Source organism: Schistocerca americana, chromosome 4, assembly GCF_021461395.2.
Source record: "Schistocerca americana isolate TAMUIC-IGC-003095 chromosome 4, iqSchAmer2.1, whole genome shotgun sequence".
Lineage (NCBI taxonomy): Eukaryota > Metazoa > Arthropoda > Insecta > Orthoptera > Acrididae > Schistocerca > Schistocerca americana.
In genome coordinates, this window is record NC_060122.1 from 94633161 (window position 1) to 94643678 (window position 10518).

At 45.0% G+C, this 10518-nt stretch overlaps 1 non-coding gene across 1 annotated transcript; it reads right to left on the reverse strand.

The window, feature by feature from the left end:
- Positions 1-281: 281 nt before the first annotated feature.
- Trnaa-cgc lies at positions 282-354 on the reverse strand. Its single transcript has one exon. It is a non-coding gene; the product is annotated as a tRNA-Ala (tRNA).
- Between the last annotated feature and the right edge of the window lie 10164 nt (positions 355-10518).

The following is a 10518-nucleotide window of genomic DNA, read 5'->3' on the forward strand; positions in this document are numbered from 1 at the left end:
TAAGAAACGATCAGACAACTGTTGAAGTTTGTTCACCATCATCGAGGGAAGCGGGTAAGCATGGGCTACGTAATAAGCTTCCCAGAAAATATATTTATCCAGTAGTAGGAGGAGGAGGAGATTTAGTGTTTAACGTCCCGGCGACAACGAGGTCATTAGAGACGTAGCGCAAGCTCGGGTTAGGGAAGGATGGGGAAGGAAATCGGCCGCGCCCTTTCAAAGGATCCATCCCGGCATTTGCCTGAAGCGATTTAGGAAATCACGGAAAACCTAAATCAGGACGGCCAGAGACGGGATTGAACCGTCGTCCTCCCGAATGCGAGTCCAGTGTGCTAACCACTGCGCCACCAGGCTCGGTATTTATCCAGTATTCGGTCTTTGTGAAGCAGAGTAAGAGAACGTATTTCATGTTCTAGTATCGCTCCCTGAATTTTGTCCGTAGCAGACTTCCAGATAAGCGTCGCCATTTTGTGTGGACAACGACCAACGATGACACCGAGAGACATATGGCGATCCACTGCAGTGGCCCATGAAACAACCGCCTCATTAAAACCCCGCAAAGGAAGAAGCCTGCATTTACCGTCACTAAGCACTGTACCAGAACACCGACAATAATCATCGATTGCAGCCTTCAGTCAAGGTATCTCCGCAGTATTGTGGAATAGAACCATCATGTCATCCGTGTATGCCTGAACAGCTATAGTCTTTCCGGAAAGCGTCCAACCTTTCAGCTGGGATGCCAGCATCCGAAGTAGAGGCTCCAGAGACAACACAAACAAAGTCTTTTTATGTGATCACACGGCCATTTGACCTCAAGGAAACCTCAAGTAAACAGTTTTTGATGTTGCTGAGCAACACACACAATTTGTAAATGAACACACCGCGATTCGACTGTATTATTGTTTATTTAATTACGACCTAGTTTTTGGCCTATATGCTATTTTCAGGTGACTGAGTTTACATCATTAATGTAATAAACTCAGTCACTTGAAAATGGCGTAAAACGCCGAAACCTAAGTCGTAATTAAATAAACAACAATAGAGTCGAATCGCGGTGTGTTCATTTAAAAATTACTGTATGACTGTTGCTCAGCAACATCAAAAACTGTCTACAAACAGTTACTGACAGCGGGCATCCTTGAGACACTCCCCTACCGATATTTATCGGGGCCGTCAATTGGGTATGAAGCTGAAATAGCTGTAAACAGATTTGGGAGCACTCGCCGTGTGTCAACAGTAAATCCAAAAGCCTCCACAATCCGAAACAAAAAGTCGTGATTGAAAAGGTCAAATGCCTCATCAAAGTCTAAAAAAAGCAAATGCATAAGGGACGTACGTTACGGCAGCGATCGAAACCACGTCACGACACTCGACTCTAAGGGTAAGAACGGTACGATTAGGTACACACCTTTCATGTTTTACAACAATCGTCTCCATCAGGGCCGACATCCTACTATTAACTGCCCTCGTCACAGTCTTATAATCAAAGTTTAACAAAGTAAATGGGCGAACGCTAGCAGGGGGCAACCGGTCCGGAGCGTTTCGGGATTAAAACAATTTTCCACACTTCGAACGATATCGGCACTTCTCTCCCCTGTAACACTTCATTCGCCGGCCGATGTAGCTGAGCGGTTCTAGGCGCTTCAGTCTGGAACCTAGCGACCGCTACGGTCGCAGGTTCGAATCCTGCCTCGGTCATGGATGTGTGTGATGTCCTTAGGTTAGTTAGGTTTAAGTAGTTCTAAGTTCTAGGGGACTGATGACCTCAGATGTTAAGTCCCATAGTGCTCAGAGCCATTTTGAACACTTCATTCAAAAGAGATGTAAAGGTAGCACTCAACAACGGCCAAGAATGCACGTAAAATTCCTTGGGACGTCCATCTAGATCCGGCGACTTTTGAGAAGGAGATCCCCCAATAAGTGTGTAAACTTCCTCAGGCTGAAAGGCTGCTAAGAGCGTATCATTATGTTCAGGTGTAATTGTAATAACCAAGATGCCGTCAAGTGAGTCGCAAAAGGTATCATTGGACGCGTCGACGCCGTAAATCTTGACACACTTTTGGTGTAAGACACGCATTATGTCAGCTTGCTCCATTACGATAAGTTCATCATTTGTCGTGAGAGAATGAACACAAGCCCGCCGGTGATGGGTCTGAAGGCGAAGCAAATGATATATGGAAGTCAGACCTTCCGTCACCAATGAACGTGGCTTGGAACGCAGTTTCGAACCTTCCATTTATGTCACCTTCAAGGTCAACAATTTCGTCATTACACGCCAAGCATCCGCAGTCCGCAGAGGACGTGATCCGCAGCATCGTAAAGTTCATGCACGATGGAATAGTAATATTCGTAACTTCTCCGAAAGTCCTGCACTTTGGCAGCGCAAAAAAGCTTATCTGAGCCTCGGTTTTGCCAGTTGTGTCCACCAGTCAAGAGTGGAAGATTATCTCCTAGTGGACCGAAGAGTAAGCTCCCACGCGGCTCGCATCACATCATTGAGAGTGTGAGAGGTACCATGTCCTCTTTTTGCAAGTCTCCTCTCATTTTCATCAATTTTATTAATGTTCTATGTCATTGCACGGTAGTAACAGACCGAATGAGGTTATTGTGCTGAGAGTAATTGTACTGACAGCTCAAAAAAAAAAAAATACTTTTCACTTGATTCCTACGCATGTTGTTTTACTTCCCTGGGTGGCCTGTGCGAGACAAGCATCGGAGGAGGCGGCACACTGCACTTCCGGTTGCGGGCTTCACTTTCCTGAATTCTCTGGGGTTCGTATAATAGGCTTAAGCGCCTGGCGGAACGACTGACGTTGGTAGAGTTTCACCTAATGTATGCAGGGCGAAACGACCTGCGAGACGTCTGAGTGTCGCCGCAGTTTATGTGTTTACCATTCCGGCGCGTCCGGAACGAAGATTCCTTGCACCGACTGACTGCATTGTCCTCTCGATTCTGAGAATACTTGTGGACCCTGCTGGCTGCTACGGTTTGGCGCCGGTGGTCTAGGCAGGTTGTTTTCGTAGCCGGTCAAACGGCAAGTTCAGTGCCCTCATCTGAATAGTAGAGGCCTGATTGGTCAACTTAAACTTAGGCTACTTGACGTCATAAAGCCCTGCTCAAAATTGGAGGGAACGGTCGCTATTTGGGCGAATGATGTTCCGAGACAGTGTGGGGGAATTTTGGAATCAGAACTGAATGCTGATTCGTGGTTTTTCGAGTTTTCGAGGAGAGTAGGGAGTTGATCAATGCTGGCTTCGCTCTTGCATTGCATCACAGTGGAATTAGGGATTGATCTTGGTCGGAGTCGGACAGTCTTGCGACTTGGTCGCTCGTTTTCGGAAGAACTTAGAATTCTCGGACAGCCTTCGAGGCCAGGGGTTGTCACAGAGTTGCTGCCTACCGACGACTTGCTGCAGATTTTAGTACTGGTACAGTATTTTGCGGCTCCGGCATTGTAGGACTTTATCAATTTCATACTGAATCCCTCAGCAGCACAAGCGTCGCTTTGCTACAAGTCCACCTTGCTTGTTTCTCCATGTGATCCCATTTGAGCTCTCACTACTAATTGCGATACTGCTATATAGTCGGAAGATTAATATATGATTCATTAGGACCTCATTATCGTCAATCTATTGCATCACAGAGGGTAGGAACCCCTTGTTCTCGAGCCAACCCTTATTCTCATAATATTTAAGTATACCCTATCCTTTAACCTACTGTGTGTCTGTCGACTGTGTGTGTCGACAATCATGTGCATTTATGTTCTGATGTATAATAAATCTCACTGTAATATTTAATCCGCATATCATTTCGTAGATATAGGCAGAGTCCTATTTCCTGTTGTTTATTATGATAAAACTCTCTTTTTTTAAGTAGATTACGATTTTTATTAAATTACTGTGAGTGTGCACTTCTTATTTTACCAACTAGCAGGGCCCACCATCATTCCCTTCCGTTACCGTTGTGCGCATAATTAATTAGCTCTTAAATGAGGAGGGGGTCGAGTGCATGTCTCGTTCCCATGCAAAATCCGTCTGAATTAAAGAGGTACAAACTCTTATCCACCACGGCATCTCGCAAGTGGGGTCAGTTAGGTAAGCGACGTTTAAAGTCCACGGAGTGCGAAACAATTTTACAGGTTACCGTGCAAGATTGAGAGTTGCAGTCACAGCGCAGTAGCCCGCAAAAGAAGCTGACATGACTTCAAAATTAAAAATATTATACTACAGGCAGTCTGATAAGTAAAATATATCTAATCTGCTACTAGAAATCGCAGTAAACTGGGCAAATTTAACTAACGTCGGGTATTTACATATCCAGACGACTTTCAGGCATAAGGGGAGGACCAATTAATGTAATTCACGACAAACATTAAAATTTGGAGATTTATGTGGAGCTCGCGACACACGCTTAAAAATCACGATCCAACTGAATATCCGGAGGACTTCTATGCAACAGGTAAACAATTTCCTGCTCATAAAAAGGCGAACGATCCACCGTGCGACCAGTGCCTCACGGTGCGCATAAAAGAATTGACAACCAGTGCCCCTGCTAGAATCCAACATTTCCACCTCGCCTCTGCAATGAGAATGCTTTCGCGGAAGAAGAAGGTGGTCCCCGTGAAATATTCGGGTGCTGTATTAAAGACCACATGAAGGCCGGGCAAGGAGAAATGCCTGAATAACAACTCCCGTAAGAATACTACGTTCACGCATGAATCATAAATGAACTGACGCAGTGAAGCCAATCGCAGTTCTGATTCCACACGCTTAACATTTAAGGAAAGGAACGTGTAGGCTTGGGTCATTGATCAGTTATACAGGGATGTACGTAACGTACCGCGCAGAATTATGCAGACAGCTGAGCGTCAAGGTTCATTGTCGGTCCACAGATGAATCAGACTTTTGGGGGACCAGATCCCCGTCATTGGAATATTTATTCTTAGATTTCTTACATGTCATCGCACGGTCAAGTTGTAAACGGTGTTTCTGTCGGCTACGAAGGGTGGGAGGGGGGCCATAGGCACAGTTTACTGCCGTTCAGAGCTCCTGTGGAGCTACTGTAGGCAGCAAATTCAGAAAACCGTTCAGAGGAAGGAGCAGGAATAGATTTCCGCGTCTCAGACTGTGTAGGAGGACACGAAAGGGTAGGGGTGGGGGCGCCGAGCTCCCTCTCCACATGGAGGCAACTCGGAAGGAGCCACTTCGCGAGAAGGAGGGATGCTGATGATAACTTCTTCACCACTCACCGTACCACGGACGGGAGGTGTCGTATAATCGAGAGGAGCAGGGGATAAAAGCGATGCGGAGCAGGTTGGGGCAGAAGAAGGCACAGCAAAATCCTCACCCTCCCCATCGTGAGTGCGCAGTCACTTGTTTGTCACTGTTAGAGGTTCTATCCTGGGGCCAACGGTATTCTGGTCCTGTCGCGGAGATAAAGGCGGAAATTCATTTACGCGATTATCAGAACTGTTTTTTCGCTCATTTTGATCCGAAGCAGCAGGAGATCCGACTTGTGGAGTGGAAGGGACAAAATCAGCAGCCGTTCATTTGCGACGCTGCAGTAATGACGGCTTTAATACAAACACCTTCCCCAGGCAATTAGACCAAACGTGTCCACTTTCATTACATAGGAAGTAGATTCTGTCTTGACCATTATACAGGACACGAATGCGGCTACCATACACTTGTAAACGTCATGCGTTTTATATAAATTTCCACGGCACGACTTCCATTATAACACTGTAATCTGTGTTGAGTAGACCAACGATCACGACGTACGTTTTTTACGTTGCTATAAGGAATCAGTGTGTGCTTTAGAAAGTTGTCACATACCTCCGGAGGGAGACTGAACACTCGAACATTCGTACAGTCAATTTCAGCATCAGCGAGTGACACCATGCTAACGTAATTACCGCTATTCTTGAACGATACTTGAGAATCATGTCGCGACAATAACCTTTCAACGTGAACGGGATCCATAAATTTGACGTAAAACACAGACTCGTCTGCGTAAAAATAAGCGGTGTGGATCTGATCAGAGTTCGCATGAATTGTACCGACAAGCCAGTCGTCGATTTCTAGAGACCCGAGCTGCACGTGTCGCGTTGTTTTATCGAAAGTGAAGCTCACAGAATCTTTTCGTGGAATACACGTGGAAACCACGGTAGCCGTAGCGTAGCGGCCGACGCCGCTGCAAGTAGACGAACACAGGCTGACAGTAAGGTGGAGACGAGGCGCTACGACTCGCTCGGCAGAAGGAACACTAACGACGAAAACTTCACACAAGAGACGCCGTGGCATGTGAAATAAACAAGTACCTTCCCGGTCAGCGCTCTTAGCAGAACTGACCTCTGAAGCCCACATACGCTACGTGCGTCGAAATTTATGATGCTCTTAGCTTACAAACTAGAAAAACTGAAAAAATCAATTCTCCATTAACTGGTTAATCATCAGCAAGTTTCTGGCACGGAAATTATGTTAGTCTCGTGTTAGAAGGACGTAAAGACGCTTTTAATCGACACAGCCTCGATTGGAATCCACTTTGAAATTTTTGCTATTTCACGAAATTTCTTAGCTCGAGAAGTACCTTTCCAGAGAATGAAGTTACCAAATACTTCGATTGTTACTGTCATTATCGCTCAACTTCTTCATTCTGATGCTGTTAGATACTTGCTTGAAGGGAGCATTGGACATTTTCAGAAGCATTTGCCTAAAAAACATGTAAATATTTATGAGACGCCCTGCTAAACCCGCAGAAAAGAGCAAGTAGTAGGAATTGTGGAAGGGGGCCAAAATGAGCGGCTGTCAGTTACACTCCAAACATAACACTTTATTTAGTTGTCCAAACATTGACTATCGACAGAACACGTCTTTAATTCTAAAACGGCTGAAGGCCCATGAATTAAATACAGCTGCTATAATTTTTTTTTTTTTTTTTTTTTTTTTTTAGGCAGAAGGCTCTAAGCTTTAACCTTAAATAGTATTTAAGGCCAAGCGATGAAAGACTTGACTAGTCAGATGGATTAAGTTTTTTAAAAGCTGCTGTAGGCCGATAAATTTGAAACAACATAACCATAATAACTTTTCAATAGTCACAAGACCCAATCTTTATGACCAATAAGAAACCTTTCTCCGAAACGGCTGAAGACCTATGCTTAAAAAAACACTGCAACCAATTTTCCAAGACAGAAGGCCCAAAACTTTTAACCTTAAATAGTATTTAAGCCCAAGTGATGTAAGTAAGAATCCAAAATTTTAAAGCAGCTGAAGGCCCATCATTTTAAGAACAATACAACTACGATAAATTTTCAACAAGCAGAAGGTCCACAGCTTTGTGTTGAAAGAATGTAATGCTTGATAAGTAAGAACCTTAAAACTTAAAGCGGCTGAAGGCCGATGCTTTAAAACAATACACCAAATACTCAACAGGCAGAAGGCCCAAGATTTATTTTCAATGTAAGACTTGCCCAATTTAGAAAAACTTACTTTTAAAATGCCGTAACGCCTTTGATTTTAAAAACACAATTACAAACATACAAATTCCAACCATCGGCTATGAGCCATTAAAAATACACAAACGCCAACAAGAAGGGCAGTATAGGCAACGGCGCTCAGAAGTTTCCAGGGGGCTCTGTCTGACCTTGAAATCTTAACGTTCGCTTAGGCAAGACAAGAATTCGGCCTAACTATACTCGATCTGCCAGCAACACAACCAAGAGACAGTCAGGGACCCACCGACAAGACGATTTGCTAACCACTGACCAGTATACGAGAATTCCAAAGCCAAAACGTTACAGACATAGCCACCCTAAACCAAAAATACATTAAGCTGTCAAAAGCTACACACCATGTTGGATAGCGACAACAGGTGAGGAAAGGACACTGCCTGAATTTACGATAGCGACGAGGGCAGGTAACTGGAACACTAACGGCCACAAGGCAGAAACTTCCGCTGGTGCACTTGAATTTCAAACTGACAAATATGGTTAATTCCACCATGCGGCAGCTACATCTTCACAAATTCGAACCCTCGCTGTTGCTCCCAGGAATACCGCCAACAGCGAAGCACCAACCAAGGGGACAACGTGAACAGACGTGGCTTCGGTAATTAAATCACGTCTCAACTTTCATGTCCTGGATCGGTGAGCCACGAACCTCGTAGCACTCGGAACAGCCCCCACACGCTCCGACAGTGCGTAGAGACCGCCAGCGGACCCGGCCGACTGCGCCGTGCAGAGACTTGCTTGCTGATCCGCTCCAACCGACCGGCTCACTGCCAGTATGTCGACAACATTTAAAACAAGTTGTCAGTGGAAATGACACCAACTACACACACAGTTTCACAAACACTTGCACGAAGACTTGAATGACAAAAAAATGGTTCAAATGGCTCTGAGCACTATGCGACTTAACTTCTGAGGTTATCAGTCGCCTAGAACTTAGAACTAATTAAACCTAGCTAACCTAAGGACATCACACACATCCATGCACGAGGCAGGATTCGAACCTGCGACCGTAGCGGTCGCTCTGTTCCAGACTGTAGCGCCTAGAACCGCACAGCCACTCCGGCCGGCACTTGAATGACACTCAGCAGTGGTTGTGCAATCACGAAGACAAATCAGGAGTCGACACACACACACACACACACACACACACACACACACACACACACACACACACACAGCCGTCCCATAAGCGATCGGCGAGCCAATTCATGTCTTCCAGTAGGACGACAGACCGACGATCCACGAAGACCGTCCCCGGCTCATGTGATTCGTGGCGGCAACTGTTGGGTGAGCCGTGGACATCCAGCCTCCACTGCTGCTCCAACCCGACTGAACTAGTGCCGCGTTCCAACTCCACGACTGGCAGGTCCGAACTGCCCTCCTGGTACGTTCCAACTCCACGATAGACAACAACCAGGAAGTAATAGCAGTGCAGCAAAGATAACACTTGAGGGCTATATCGATTGGCGCTGTTGCTACTGCTGACTGGCAGACAAAGCAGCAACTCAGTGACAACAGAAATTGAAACCAACATAACGAGGAGGCAACACGAAAAAAACAGGATGCAAAATAAGAGATAGCAGGAGCACGAACCAAGCACGGCTCAATTTAGTTCGCAGCAAATGGGTACAGTGTTCTGAGGTTACTAGACAATAGTTACTTAGTTCTTACCATGCCTAGTGAATGCATTTTAAATTATTATCGGACATCTCCAATTGTTACATTAAGACTAAATTAACTGATGAAGACGACACTTCATTACAGAAAGTGCGTTGCATTACTTCATTTACGTGTGCCGGCCGGAGTGGCCGAGCGGTTCTAAGCGCTATAGTCTGGACTGCTACGGTCGCAGGTTCGAATCCTGCATTGGACATGGATGTGTTTGATGTACTTAGGTTAGTTAGGTTTAAGTAGTTCTAAGTTCTAGGGGACTGATGACCTCAGAAGTTAAGTCCCGAAGTGCTCAGAGCCATTTGAACCATTTTTTTTTTCATTTGCGTGCTTTTAGCAACGATGCCTGTAAAATGCTAAAATTAGTGCTAAAGGCTGCTTTCAAAGACAAAAGGTGTTAATGTCTTCTGTTAAATCTCACGACTAGATGACGTGGACGACGTCACCTATTTCAAGTGGAACAACGAAGAAAATACTGCAGAAGATCAACTGTTTTCAGTTGCAATAGACTCATTCTACGTGCTCCAAGTTCACATTTTCGCAGAATTACTGCAGTACTCGCTTCAACAATGTAGTAAAATATTTCAACATTTCAAAACTCACATCTAGTTCTGTGGAGCACTATTTAGAATAAACTGATGTAGCGAAGATTGTTTACCACTGCTCTTTCTCGCCGGAAAATACGCATTGAGTTATTGGGCCCTCTATTTGTACCGCAACAGTAATTTCTTGAGCAAGCAATGTACACGAACTGCAGAATTTCCAGTTCTGTATGTTCCTACCTCAACTGGCTGTGCTTCATTTCAGGTACAAGGTACTGCAACGTCATACTGACACCAACAGTGTGGTCGTACTGCTAACTTCGTTGTTCGTTACTTTTGATTTTGTAATCACTGCAATAAAAGTCGCAGTGTGAGAAGTCTCATTTCGTTCCTCGTTAACAATGAGGAGATTAATTTTCTCGTCAATATGCTTTTTCCCTTCTAAACGACGAAATGCAGCAAGCTGCAGCCAGTAATCGTTAGACAAACCGCTGTTTGGTACTGTTAAGATTTCTTTTAACGTAGTCGTAGGCGAAGGAATTTACTTCAGCTTTGAAACATCTTAATAAGCAAAGTTCAAAAATTTACCGAATGAGAAAAGCTTATTGCCCAGGTAGGAATAGGTTTTCAAAACAAAGTCTACACATTCTGCGCCAACTCGAACTTTTCTTCTGACTGCACTGCGTTATAGTTTGCCTGAGGGGTTGTGTTCCTGTAGTTGTGGAAATCATTAGCTGAAGCCGGGTTTGCCGGCCGGTGTGGCCGAGCGGTTCTAGGCGCCTCGGTCTGGAACCGTG